Source organism: Phyllostomus discolor, chromosome 10, assembly GCF_004126475.2.
Source record: "Phyllostomus discolor isolate MPI-MPIP mPhyDis1 chromosome 10, mPhyDis1.pri.v3, whole genome shotgun sequence".
NCBI classification, from domain to species: domain Eukaryota; kingdom Metazoa; phylum Chordata; class Mammalia; order Chiroptera; family Phyllostomidae; genus Phyllostomus; species Phyllostomus discolor.
Window position 1 is genome coordinate 17,362,101 of NC_040912.2, and position 15,834 is coordinate 17,377,934.

Sequence of the window (15,834 nt, forward strand, 5' to 3'; positions counted from 1 at the left end):
GCTCATAAAAAGGCAAAGAGGCCGAGGCTGCTGAGTGAGCGAAAGGAGATGAGCAGGGGATAAAGCCTAGAGATGGTGTGTAGTTCTTTATGGTCCATTAGAAACATATCAGTTTTTACTCCGATTAAGATGGGAAGTTACTGAAGGATGTGGAGAGTGGGGTGGTCTCCTAATGGAATCACTGGCTGCTGTAGTGAAAACAGTAAAGCGTGGCAAGAGCAGAAAGCAGGGATACCCACCATGAGATGCTGACAATAATCCAGGTGAGAGATGATGGTGGATCAGACAAGGAGGGTGGCTGTAAAGATGAAGAAATGTGGTTGGAATCCAGCTGTACTTTAAAACAAGTGTTGACAAGATGTTTTGATGGATTGTATGTGGGCTTTGAAAGAAAGAAGAATTGGGAGTGTTTCCAAGCTTTTTGGTCTGAGCATCTGTAAAAATAAAATTACCATTCACTGAGATGAGTAACGCAGGATAAGTTTTTGGGGTGAAGGAGAAAGTTAGCAAGTAATTTGTGGGCAAATAAAGTTGGAAAGGCCCATTGGATATCCAAAGGGAGATGGCATGTGGACAGTTGGTTTTAAGACTTCAGAGTTCACAGGAAAGGTTTGGGCTGGAGACACAAACCTTAATGCCATCATCATACATGTAGTATTATAAGCCATGATTCACTGTGGGACTGAGCAAAAATAAAGCAAGGAAGAGCACTATATTTGGAAGTCAAGTAGATGAGAGGGAAATAGCAAAAAGCAACTGGGGGAAACAGCTACCTTAACAAAAGGAAGGTAAGAAGAGTTTGGGTCTCAGACTCCAGGGAATGACTATGTCACAAAAGAACAGAGTGCTTCTCTGTGTAAATGCCACTGACAAATTCATTATTGAGAATGGCCATTGGAATTTGTATCGGGAAGGTGACAGGTGGCTTTAAAAAAGAGCAATTTTCAGGAAAGCAGGGGATGAAAGTTTGGTTTGGGCAGGCTCAACAGAGAATGAAAAAAAAAAGACCTGGAAACTAAGTGTGGCCAAATTTCATGATGCAGCAGCCATGATGTTCTGAAGTATGTGCCAGAGGAGGAAATGTGAGGCGTAAGTGAAGAGCTTGGTCCTTGTCAAGAACACAAACAATTCATCTGGTGAAATGAGAAGAAAACTGGACTATCACGGCTGAGATGCAAGCAGGAAAGCAGTGATAAAATGAATGGAAGTTCCCTTTTAATAGAGTTTATTTCCTTAGTAGAAAGGAAGTGGTCTTCAGTTAAGGCTGAGAAGCAAAGATGAAGTCTGAGTAAAAGGGAAAAGGCATGGATAGTCATTTAGGAGTGAGAATGCAAATGTATTAGGGAATTAATTGTTGTGATTCTTTAAGGATCTAGATGGGTTTAGTGATTATAAAATTATTGGGTGACTGTAGTTTTTTTTTTTCTAGCCACACTCAGCTGTTTGGGTATATTCATAGATCTGATGAAGTTTTAGTTAAACCCAAATTTAAGTGTTCAAATGGTTGAAAATATCATTTATACATTTATTTTTCTGTTATACCATCATTAAAAAGTGGTACATATATGAAATGTCCTTGAAGAACATCAATATCATCTACCCTAAGTCTCTTGGTGAATTATTGCAGTTCTGCACTCTGTTTTTTAGGCTATGTATAGATTTACCTAAGTAAATTGATTTAAATTATTTCTCAACACAGTATGTTTTTAAACCAGAGGTTGGCATTTTTTTCTGTAAAGGGCTAAATAGTACAAATTTTAGTCTTTGTAGGCCATATGGTCCTTGTCAAAATTAGCAAGCCATAAGGTTTCTGTAATAGTTACTCAACTCTTCTGTTGTAGTCTAAAGCAGCCTTAAACAACATACAAACGAATGGGTGTGGCTAAGTTCCAATAAAGCTTTATTTACAAAAACAGGTGGCAGGCGAAAATCACAGGCCTTAGGCTGTCAACCTCTGTTTCAAAGTATTTGTAATATACCTTGCTTAAATACTATGTGAAAGCAGCTGGGCACATATTCAGTAACTACTAAATAAAATATTTAGATAAACTTAAAATTGGTGAAAGCACCCACAAGTGTTCCTGGCATGAACTAATCCACTTAGAACATTCCCTTTTCATGGAACATACGGTTAGAATCTCTCATATTCAAGGGCCAGTTTACAAATCTGCAGCATCAGCATCCCCTGGGACTTGGCTAGAAATGCGGAACCATGGGCTCATCCTATGACCTACTGAAAACACACCACCTGCATTTTAAAAAGAGACCTATATGTTTTATGTACACATTAAGGCTTGAGGAGCATTCATTTAGACAGTAATACAAGTATTTTGTATGTGTGAGATCAAATAACCTATAACCACTATAAAAAAATTAATAAAAACCAGAATAATATGAGGCAGAGAGAGAGAGACACACACACACAGAAAGAGACGGAGAGACAGAGAGAGACAGAGAAATAAAAAGAGAGAAAAGGTAAACCATTTCCCTATCAAGTGCCCATCAAATGATGAGTGATAAATAAAATTTGGTATATTCTACAATGGAATATTATTCAGTCATGGATGAATGTTGAAAATATTATGCCTAGTGAAAAAGGCTACTCACAAAACGGCTACTTACTTTGTAATTCCATTTATGTGAAATGTTTAGAGTAGGCAAATCCATAGAGCCAGAAAATAGGTTCGTTACTGCCATGGGCTGGGGAGAGGGGGACATGCAGAATGACTGATTACAGATACCAGGTTTCTTTACAGGGTGCTGAGCATGCTCTGTAATCAGTGGTAATGGTTGGACAACTGAGTGAATATAATAAAAGCCATTAAATTGTATACTTTAAAATACTGAATTTTAAGGTATATGAATTATATATAAAGTTTTAAAAGTCCAAAAATATGAAACAAAGGCAATAATAAAAGAAGTATGCCCTGGCTGGCATAGCTCAGTGGATTGAGTGAGGGCTGGGAACCAAAGTGTCCCAGGTTCGATTCCCAGCCAGGGTACATTCCTGGGTTACAGGCCAGAACCCCCAGCAACCGCACATTGAATCTCTCTCTCTCTCTCTCTCTCTCTCTCTCTCTGTCTCTCTCCCCCTCCCTCCCTTCCCTCTCTAAAAATAAATAAATAAAATCTTAAAAAAAAAGAAGTATAAGAGCTTTCCACCAATACCAATTTTGTGGCAATTGTGTTTAAGCAGTTCAAGAGTTTCCGTAAGAAAAGGTGAGGAGACTGTAGCTTCTATAAAACTCAATAAAATGAATACCTATAAGCCAGAATTAGCCTTTATTTAGAACTTAGGTGGGTTTGATTGTAAGAACAAAAAAACTGCAGAGGATTGATTTTCTGGTTTATCTAAAGTAACCCACCTCAGGTTACATTGGCAGGAAGAGCGGCTTGCAACTACTTTAGAGAAAGAGAGATTGATTTTGCAAGTTTGGTATTCACACTGGATGTACCTTGGGTATCTGCCTGAATTAACTAAGTCCCAGATCTATACCACCAACCCCATAACACCACACCCCATAGCCACAGACAGCCTGCAGGTTTTTCCTCCCTATCTTCACAGCAGTGGTAAACCCAACCACATAATCTGACTTGGAAGATATAGATTGTTTGTGTGCATTCCAAAGGAATCCCAAGTCCTTGAGTGACTCACGTAGTTGGGAGTCAGTAATAACACACAAAGCCAGCGATGAGAGAGTGAGTCAGCCCGGGGAAAACAGACTGCAGTTGAGCCTAGACTATGATTTGCGGATGTGCTCTCACACCCACGCACAGCGAGAAACTCTTTATTTACGGCCATTTATCTCTAACTCGGTACCAGCCACATACATTCACCATGTACGAAGCCCGCGCGGTTTCCAGAGCTGAAAGGTTATTCTCAAATAATGCTGAAAATATACATGGCAAAGTGTTCACAATTTGGAAAATATAAGCAGGACATTTGTGCAATAGACGCTAACTTCTAACAAGCTGTGATTTTAAGACCTTCGAGGAGGACCATCTTCTTCCTTAAGTCTATAGCACCATACTCACCTATGTATGAGCAAATACTATTTCTTCTCTTCTTGCACCCACATAAAATGATATCAGTAGTATAAAGTGTAATCATTGTCACAAACAAAATATAATATCTTAAAGAATTTAATTCTGGCCCTGGCTGATGTGGCTCAGTGGATTGAGTGCCAGCCTATGAACTGAAAAGTCACTGGTTTGATTTCTAGTCAGGGCACATACCTGGGTGGCAGGCCAGGTCCCCAGATGGGGGTATGTGAGAGGCAACCAATCAATGCATCTCTCATACTCTTTCTCCCTCCCTCCCCCTCTCTCTGAAAGTAAATAAATAAAATCTTTTAAAGACATACAGAAAATCCAAAGACACATGAAACGATGCTCAATATCGCTAGCCATCAGAGAGATGCAGATTAAAACCACAATGAGATACCACTTCACACCAGTCAGAATGGCCATCATAAACAAAGCAACAAACAACAAGTGTTGGAGAGGATGTGGAGAAAGGGGGTCCCTAGTGCACTGTTGGTGGGACTGCAGACTGGTACAACCACTATGGAAAGCAGTTTGGAACTTCCTCAGAAAACTAAAAATGGATCTGCCTTTTGACCCAGCAATTCCATTGCTGGGACTCTATCCTAAGAACACTAAAACACCAATACAAAAGAACCTTTGCACCCTGATGTTCATAGCAGCACAATTTATAATAGCTAGGTGCTGGAAGCAACCTAGATGCCCATCAGTAAATGAATGGATCAAAAAACTATGGTATATTTACACAATGGAATTCTATGCAGCAGAAAGAAAGAAGGAGCTCATACCCTTTGCAACAGCATGGATGGAGCTGGAAAGCATTATGCTAAGTGAAACAAGCCAGGCAGTGAAAGACAAATACCACATGATATCACCTTTAACAAGAATCTAAACAACAAAACAAAACAAAAAAAAACTAGCAAAATATAACCAAAGACACTGAAATAGGGGATAGTCTGACAGTGGCCAGAGGGGAGAGAAGAGGGAATTTCAGGGGGGAATGGGTAGGGATTACAGGAACAAATTTGGAGGACACATGGACAAAAACTAGGGGTGGGGGGTAATGGGGGGAAGGGGGGAGGGTTGGGTGGGTGGGCTGGAATGGGAGCAGGGGGGAGAAAACTGTACTTGAACAATGATTAAAATAAAAAAAATAAAAACAAAGAATAATTTAATTTTGGATTCTCTCAGTAATCTGACTCATTTTGTTTCAGGGAACATAGGATGAGCGATAACGATTGAGAAATAAAATAGAAGTCACACTATGTCTCCATACACCCTTCTCTAAGACTAGTGAGTGATGTTAGGGTCTCCATGGACGAGAGGAAGAGTAAACACTAAAGCTCAGACTGCAAATACAATGCAGGATGGCAAATAAATTTCATCATATGAGCCATGGCTCAGACTCAAGGAAGATCTGAGGCTACTATATTCATTAGATATGTTGGCCATGGGCTTCAGAAGTGGGGAGATGGTAGAATTCTTATATGGTATCAATTGCTCTGATTATAATCACAGCCCTTAATACGTAACAATTAAATACCTGAGCCCACAAGACATTATCTTCCTAGAAAGACATAATCAAGGTGAAAACTCAGCTCTCAGTTAAAATGATTTTATAAGAGGGAATTTCCAAGAACTTAGCATCACAAAAATTAAAATACCTTGATCATATGCATGTTTTATTTAAAAATTACAGGTCTGAAAGGTAGATGAGTCATCCAGAGAATACCACCCAGGCAAGCAAATTTGATTAGGCTAGGTGTGTATGTTAATGCACTTGAATGTGAGTCCCTAGAAAAACATTCAGCCTGGCTGCCCATCTTTATCTACAAGTATTCTCTTTTCATTTATCCTTTGGGTTTAAGACTCCCAAGATCACTAAAGTATTTTCTTAATGCTTTTGCTGCTCAATCATTTTCTCATAAAGTTGTCTGTTTCTGTTAAGGATTTTTGTCATCTCTTCCAGCAAATCAAAATATTTGACATGGAAAAATAATCAATCAAAACTACCTTTTGGAATACATAATATATAGACATACGCTCTTGCTTGTCTGAATAGTGTTATATAGCTGTAGTCACTAAATAAAATATACTTTTTTTTTGTTTTACTTGTGCAGCATTTGCAATTTTAGTCATTAAATGAGCTTTGCAGGTGTGCAAATACCCTGTTAATCCTGGTGCTTTCTGAAACACTGCTGGCCACATCAACCAATACTTTGAAAGACTGGCAAAATGGAGAAGATTTTTCAAAGCCCAACAATAAATTAGTAAGATGAGTTATATAACAAGTGGAACTTTGTTGGGTTAAAAAATAAGACCACCTCGAGTTTTATTTTTTTAAGCCATCAAGGATTGGATTTTTAAATGCAAAACCAGATATGACCATTCTTGCCTGTCCTTTACTTTTCTTTTCATGTAAACATCATTTTCTTGATCCATGGGGGTGGGGAGAGGGGAAGAGTCCTTAACCTGTACTTCTCATTACAAAAAAAAAAAACAACATCAAGAGTGCCTTGGTGAGTTTGAGTCTGGGATATTTCTTTTAAGAGGTACTTGTGTGCAACAGAGAGAAACCATCTCTACGTCCTTAGGATGACGTGTGGCTTTTAGGAAATGCTAATAAAACTGTTTAGATGATAAGCTGTAACTAGTCAAAAACATACCCACCTTTTCAGTGTTTCTTAATGGTCTTTCCACACAGTGTTCTAGGTGATCACATGGAGTTTTACAGTAACTTCGCTCTTTTCCGTTTCTGCAAGAGAAAGGTAATCTGATACGTAATTCCCATTGTACGGTCATTCTGAGCTGTGAACTTCGACAATGTGTCAGTAACAGAAGTCAGCAGTCAGGCTTTATATTACATTGTGGCAGCCACAAATTCAGGTTCTATTTGTGGCCCAAATTCTGTAAATTATACAGGGGAATGATTCACTCAAGTCTACACAAGGACATTAAGAATGCCTCTTATACTTATATGTCATGAAAATAATTTGAGAAAAAACCAAGTTCTTAAGTATTACTGCCACCCTAGTTGTGCTGGAACTTCAATTGTTTTAAAAGGATCCCATACCTATTAGTTCTTATGAGATTACAATAATCAACTCACTATGAATTTGGTAACCCCTCGTATAAACAATTCTCAAAAGAGAGTATGAACTTAGCACTAAGAAGCATATAGGCATCTTAAACATCCTTTGATGATCAGCCTAAGAGAATTGTGTTTATTTTTTTGCTACATGTGAAAGTTCACTCTCAGTATCAAGTTTATTTTGTCCGCTAACTTTGTTAACCTTTCCAATTTCTTCAGTATTTGGTGTCCTTTCACAAAGGGCTGTTAGGACAGAACAGTTGCATCAGGGTTAAAGGTCAGAGCCATTACCGTGTTAAACCTAAAGCGTATATGCTGTTCCTGGGGCTCAAAATGTGTTTTTGATTACTTTTTAAAAATAAAAATGCCCACAAGAGTATAATAGCATGCACGGGGCATCTATGAAAGGTATACCTACTAAATTGTTCATAAAATACCTAAAATATTTCAATTGATAAAGTCGCCAAGGTCAGAAAAATGCTGAGTTTCACTAAAAGAATCATTTTTGATGATTTTATTTTAACGAAAATAGCTAAACATGTGATAAAACTTTAACAACTTGAACTTTAAAAATTAGCATGTTCCCTCTCATCTTTTAAAATAATATTTATATGACAGGATGGTTAATTATTGAAACATTATCCATTTTATGGAAATCATCCTATCATAATAAATAGCTAACTGAGAGATATTTTCCTGTAAAGGTTTACTGCTAATCCTTTAGTTGAAATTCATTTTACTCAAGAGACATTCACGCCATCACTTAGAAACAGTATTTGCAGACTTCACCAGGGTAACAGCTCTAATCCTTAAGGTAACCATCTTTCACCCTCCTCTCCAGTTCTTTCTCCTTTTAAGTCTTTTAGAAAAACAGAAACCAGAAGACAGCTATTCTTCTCCTCCATGGGACAGTCGACTCCATTCAGGCAAGTAATGTCGTTTTCTGTTTACCCTCATCTGAAACAAGTGCACAGGGTCACCGCCTTCACGCTGATGTTTTCCCGGAGCAACAAGAAAGACTATGTCAGGAGACGGCCAGATGACCAACTGTAAGAACCTGAGAAGTGAACTTCATTTGCCTTTCTTATTTTTGCATTTGATACTCAAGGGGAGGAAAAAAGAGAGCAAAAAGGTAAAGAGCAGGAGGAGGAAAATAAGGAGAAGAGAAAGAGAAGAGAAAAGGCCATCCTTCTATGTCAGAATTCGTATCTGGAGTCAGCCCGAGCATCTTTTACTTGTGTTAATATTCATTAATGACACTACGAAGGATACCATAATTAGCAGTAAGGCCAAAAAAACCCTTCATTATTACTTTCATTTAATTCCAGCATTTCCAATATAATTTCAAGTCATAGATGCACTAGTACTTAAGAATGGATTACATGCTTTCATAAACCATAGCAGAGAACAGGACTGCATACAGATTGTCTGTTTGCTTGCATCAAAGAAACATTTGTCGGGTAAATGAAGGAGATTTCTAAATTCTATAGCAAGAATGAGTTCTTTAGGACTGAAACTATTTTGTTCCTTTATGATTATTTTTTAATGTACCCACATACACCATTGGCAGTGGCTGTGGAAAGGCAGTCATTAATAGGCCTGACTAATAATGCACAATTGACTAAAATCATAATACTTACAATTTGGTAATGAATAGTAGCCTCTCTCCAAATAAGTAAACAATGTTTATCACCAAAAATACCTTCTAGACATTATAAAGATAAAATTTAATTCTGAATCTCAAGCTTGTCTTAAGTTCTGGAAGTTATTTAAATCACCACTTTCAAAAACATAATTGTAGTCCATGTAAAGTCCAAGTCAAAGTTCTTTCTTAGTCTAAGAAAGAAAAACTACTCTCCTACTACCAGGAAACTTATTTTCACACTGCTTCTGTGTGTTGTAATAAGAATTAATCTAAATTATAGATTTACCATATGCTTCCAAAGGTTTGCTTTATCCCATGTGCTTTTGTTTTAATTTAACCATGGTTCTAAGTTAGAAACATCCCAACCCCTGACCCTCTCCTCTCACCAGTTATCACCAAATTCTTTCAACTCAACCTTCAAAAATTGTCTATTGTCCATGCATGCATCCCCACAGCTATTGCCTTAATTCAAACCCTCATGTAATGCTATCCTACACAATGAGCAATAAAATAAAATAATAAAATCATGTTCTTCGGATGTCAGTGAAGCAAACACAATATGAAATATGACAAAAAACTTAGGTTCAATGAATCCAGATTTTTAAAAGTAGAATTTATAGAAAGAAGTTATAATGATGACATTTAAGTTGTAGATATTATTTTAATTTCATCATTTGTGTATGTTTTGTGTAACTTGTACAGTGTCCCCAGAATCTTTTCAATGTCCAGATCTTTTTAATATTCCAGTAAGGGCTTCCTCTGTCCTTCTTACAATCACTAGTGAAAAATTTTCAGACTCATTAGTTCTACCACTCACCTGCTTAATGAACTTGATGGATCTGTAACACCCACGAGGGAAAGTTCACATTCCCAATTTCTACAAGCCAGGCCCTCAGTGATATAGCCAGAGCTTGTCTTTTCAGTCTCACCTCAACACATTCACCTTTTGTCTTCCAATCACGCCAAACTATCAGTTCTTTAGGTACAGGGATATTCTTCTCCTGAATCTTCCCATCTGACCTCATATATTGCTTTTCTTGTAGGCAATTCTAAAAACTGACTATATATTGCTCAGTATTCATTAAATTTAGGTCATTTTTCTTTTGACCGGTACTGAAACCTCTTTTGCTTATTCCACTTTGCTGTTTTATATATTCAGGTTCCAAACAATCCTACTTCATTATACTTCAAAGACGATGTTTCAGCTGGCAACGTCTTCCTCAGATACTTTGTTTTTCTAAAGACAGGATGTGGTCGTTTCAACCTGTTTTTTGGACACTCATATTATTATGCAAATATATAAATGAATTATAAAATCCACTTATTGACTCACATGTTGGTTCACCATATAAAATCAGCAAAAATGTCACCACAACTTCTATGTACCACACCCAAAACGAGAAGCTTCATGAGCTACCATACTATTAAGTAGCCTCAGAGATCCTCACCCGCTATTTTAATGCTGAATTCCACAATGAGGTCATGCGAACAAAGCCTTCGGGTTCCCACAGAGTGTGGTTCGCTCTTGAAGGAAATAGAACTTTCACTCTCTTGCGTTTCTAAGGGCCAAGGGCACAAACCTTAGGAAGAGGGCCAGACCAGGATCCGTGGGCACTCAAGACAAGCTAATAATTTGGCATCCCTTTAAGCCTATATTCTTCAGCATTTGGCTGGCTTACTGTTTATTTAGAAAGGAGGTTGAGAAATCAGTATGAAAACTACAGAAAAAGAGTATTTTTTCAGCTTCTTTTTTCTTGTCATGAAAAATCAACACAAACACAAACCAACAAAAAAAGATGAAGTTTGTAAAGGTTAATTTTATGTCAGTTTGACTGGGCCACAGAGTACCCAGATATTTGCTCAAACATCATTCCGGGTGTTTCTGTCAGGATGATTTTGGATGGGACTAACAATTAAATTAGCATATGAAGTAAAGCAGATTGCCCTCCCTACTATGGGCAGGCCTCATCCAAACCACTGAAGACCTGAATAGAACAAAAAGGCAGGCCCTCCCAGAGTAAGAGAGAATTCTTCCTGCCTAATGCCCCTCAAAGGAGGACACTGGCTTTTTTTCTTGCCTTTAGATTCAAACTGAGACATCAGTCCTTCCTGGGACTCTAGTCTCCACTCTTGAGACTGGAACTACCGCAGCAGCTCTCCTGGCCTCCACCTTGCCTCTTCACCCTGCAGATCTTGGGGACTGGCAGCCTCCATAATCATAAATCAATCTCTCTCCTTTTCTCTCTCTCTATCTATCTATCTACATATATCTATATCCATATCCCTATCCATCTATCTATATCTATATATCTATATATCTATATATCTATCCATCCACACACACACACATTTTTCACGTGCCACTAGAGGAAATTTCCTTTGGGGCTAGTTATGTGACTTGCTTCAGTCAATGAGATATGAAAGTCACATATTTCTACTTGCTGTCCTGCACAGGAGTGATCATGGCTGGTAGTCAATGACTCTCCAGCCTGGGTCCCAGAATGTACAAATGTTGAACAGACCTGAGTCTTCAGCTGAGAGCCAGGCCCAGCTGAAGCCCCTCTTATACTGGCTGAACCTCAACCGGAAGGCCCATGAATACAGGGATCTATGTTTATTGTTGCTAGCCACTAAGGTTTGGGTGGTTTATGAAACACCATTTGCAATAACTGAGCATTACATTCAAGCCTTTGGATTGTGGTTTCATTTCTAACACTGAACTGCTTTTCAACAACACACAGACCTTCATAAAATACAATTTAAACATTATTTTAGATTTGCATTATGGTTTAAGAACTTCAGCAATGTTTTAGTGCTTCCAGTCAACTGATGTCTTGAGCAGCAATATAGACAGTCTAACCTTCATTTTGATCATGCCTGGAAAATAGGTAGCAAATATCTCCAAGGCAGGACAAGAACATGCAGGATCCCTATTTAGACTGGATCTTCATTTTCCCCTATAGAAGGAGCAGAGGAAGGGCTGTTACCTGCAAATCCTAAATAAAAACAAAATTAAATTTATAACTATAATTTTAAGACATAAAAATCAGTTTTTAAACATGTCTCCAGACAGTTGTAACTATTAAGAATAGAATTAAAATAAATATTATTGTGAAAGAAAACGACCATAGTATGTACAGCCAGTAATTACGGAACATGTAGGTATTTTATATAGAATTTAGAATCCATTTTTTATGTCTTACTGTTTAATCGCTTCCTTCCCCACTCTCTGACTGTGTGGTCCTGGCAGCTCCTTCCTGACTTCAAGAGTTGGGCATGAGCTTAATCCTCAGATAAACTGAGGACTCCTGGACATGTCTCTAGCACTTGGTTGATGGATAGAGTAATCAGAGGCTAAGATGTCCCAATTCCAGGATGTTACTGATTGGGTGAGGCTGAAGCAACTGGAAAAAACGGACTTCATCTTTTGCTTAAGACTTAAAGCCTGAGAGAATATAGGGCTAGGAGTTGGTGTTCAACCTGTCTGAAGCCAACACAATGGAAGCAGAGCCAGAGACTGACTCCTGATTCAAAAACCTTGAATTCTAAGCAATGTTGAAACTTTTTCATATAGATTAGTAGCACGGTCCATTTTTGGCTAAGACAGCCTTATACTTACAAATTAAAAAGTTCCAAGTGTATACTGGAAAAACAAAGTTCCTGTATTCAAAAGCTTACTATATTACTTCCGGTCAAGTTGGTGGTGCGGGCAGACATGGCTCACCTCTTCAGACAACCACATCAAATTTACAACTAAAATGTAGAACAACCATCACTCAAAACTGTCAAAAATTGAGTTAAATGGAAGTCTGACAGCTACAAAATTAAAGGAACCACATCCATGCAGACTGGTCAGAGGGGCACAGACACAGAACAGGCGGGTCCCACACCCATGTGTGGTGGATAAAAAATCAAGAGGGATAAAAATTCATCTTGGGAGTGAGGAGTCCCATCCCTCAAGGCCTGTCAGCCCAAGGTTCCAGTCCCAGGAAGATAAGTACCCACAACTTCTGGCTACAAAAAACAGCAGGGATTGAATCAATGGAAGAAACGGCTACAGCCCCAAACAGTTCCTCTTAAATAACCTACACATGGGCTCACCTACTCAGACTCACTCTCTCTGAATTCCAGCACTGGGGTAGCAACTTGAAAGGCACCAGTGACATAGTGAGAGAAACTGAAGTGTCTGGCATCAAGTCAAACAGAGGCCATCATCGCTTTTCTAAACCCTTCCTCCATAGAGCCACAGGGCTGGAAAGCTGATGCCATATCTGAGACTCTATCAATCTGGCTAACACTGTTTGGCCCACTTTAGAGATCCCCAGAGACTCTGCCCTACCTTACCTCCAGGCCCACCCAAGCTGCTTTTCCATATGAATGACTGGTCTTGGCTCATATTGCACAACATCCTAAATCCTCTCAAGCAAGCAACAGCCAGCCTCAGTGAGCCCTAGGCCCAGCACTAGCAGCAGCCAGCCTAGATTCACAGGTTAGCTTTGCCTGGGAATCTCCAAGGCCATCACAAGGAGCAGTCATCTCAGATTGCTTAATAATAGCTCAGGCAGGGTAGCCCCAGGCAAAACACAGGTGGGGGGCTGACCTTGGCCTGAACCATCTGGGAAACCCCAGGGCTAGCACACCCCATGGGCAGCTATAGACCACATCAGAGCACTTCCACCTTGCCTCAGCATAGCTGATCCTCCACACAGGGTGGAGGTTGATGGTAAGTGGTCACAGCCAATCCTTGCAGCTGAGTGGCCTGGGTAAATCTCTCCCACTGATCTACAAACAGCAACCAAGGCTCATCTATAAGAGGAGGGTATACTCAGTCCACACAAAGGGCATACCTTGAGTAACTAGCTTGGGTGATAAGGGAAGCTATGCCACTGGACCCTACAGGACACCTAGTACATTAGGCCACACTACCGAGGCACAGAGTCAAAGCTGCTATACGTAATACATAGAAACAAACACAGGGAAGCTGACAAAATGAGGAGTCAAAGAAACATGGCCCAAATGGAAAAAAAAAAAAAACTCCAGATCAAAACTCCAGAAAAAGAGCTAAATGAAATGGAGATAAGCAATCTTTGAGATGCAGGGTTCAAAACACTGGTTATAAGGATGCTCCAGGAACTTAGTGAGGACCTCAACAGTATAAAAAAGATCCAGTCAGAAACAAAGGATACACTAATTGAAATAAAGAACAATTTAACAGTAGAGTGGATAAAGCTGAGAATCAAATCAATGATTTGGAACAGAAGGGAGTAAAAAGCAACCACTCAGAACAACAAGAAGAAATAAGAATCCAGAAAAATGAGGTTAGTATAAGTAGCCTCTGGGACAACTTCAAGAGGTCCAACAATTGCATCTAAGGGGTACCAGAAGGAGAAGAGAAAGAGCAAGAAATTGGAAATCTATTTGAAAAAAAATAATGAAAAGAAACTTCCCTAACTTGGTGAAGAAAATAGACATGCAAGTCCAAGAAGCACAGGGAGTTCCAAACAAGATGGATTCCCACTCTAAGACACTTAATAATTAAGGTACCAAAAGTTAGCCCTGGCTGGTGTAGCTCAATGGATTGAGCACAGGCTGTGAACCAAAGCATCACAGGTTCGATTCCCAGTCAGGACACATGCCTGGGTTGCAGGCCACAGCCTCCAGCAACCTCACATTGATGTTTCCCTCTCTCTCTCTTTCTCTCACCCTTCCCTCTCTGAAAATAAATAAATAAAATCTTAAAAAAATAAAAATAAAGATTGATTTTTTAAAAAAATGCCAAAGGTTAAAGATAAAAGAGAGAATCTTAAAAGCAGCAAGAGAAAAGAAGTTAGTTACCTACAAGGGAGTTCCCATAGGACTGTCAGCTGATTTCTCAAAAGAGACTTTGTAGGCTAGAAAGGATTAGTAAGAAATATTCAAAGTCATAAAGAGCAGGGACTGACAGCCAAGATTGCTCTACTCAGCAAAGCTATCATTTAGAATTGAAGGGCAGATAAAGTGCTCTCCACTCAAGAAAAAACTGAACAAGTTCATCATCACCAAACTATTATTATATGAAATGTTAAAGGGTCTTATTTATGAAAAAGATAAAAACTATGAACAATAAAATGGCAAAAAAAAAATACAAATCTATAAATAATTGAATCTAAAAAAACAATCTAAGCAAACAAGAAGAACAGAGACAGAATCATGGATATAGAGAGCATTTTGATGGTTGCTGAGGGGAGGGGGTTTTGGGGGAGTGGATGAAGGGGTGAGGGGATTAAGAAGTACAAATAGGTAGTTACAAAATAGCTATGGGGATGTAAAGTACAGTATAGGAAACGGAGTAGCTAAAGAACTTATATGTATGACCCATGGACATGAACAACGGTGTGTGGATTGCCTGAGAGAGTAGGGGTGCTGGGTGGGGGAGGGGGAGCAAGGAGGGAAAAATCAGGACAACCCTACTAGCATAATCAATAAGATATATTTTTTAAAAAGCTTACTGTATTAAATCAAACTATGGTAATAATTTAAAAGTTGATTTGCATTGATGATGGTAGAGGTGATTAACTAGATATTAACTAAGTGGGGCACACAATAGTTTAATTTTATTGATAAACATTTTACTGAGCATCTACTATATGCCAGGAACTCTGATGGGAACAAAGGGTATGGCAGTGAATAAAAAAGAAAAAAAAAAGCCTTCCTCACATGAGGCTTATATATTATTTTAATGGGGAAAATGAGTGATAGACAAAATAAATAAGTGGCAGAGTATATTAGTGAGTGAGAAGAGCTACAGAAAAAAATAATGAAGGAAACTAGGGGAACCAGCAGGTGGTAGTAGAGATAGGGAGGGTACTGTGCTATTGAATAGTCAGAGAAAAATCTCAGTGAGGATAACATTTGGGCAGAACCTTGAAGAAGCTGAAGAAGCAAGCCACTTGGACATGAGGAAAGAAACTCTAGTATAAGGAATGGCAGATGCAAAGAAGTTCTAAGTCTAAAGTATGCATCTCATGCTTAAGGAATAGGAAGGCAGTCAGTGCGGCTGGAGCAAAATGAGTGA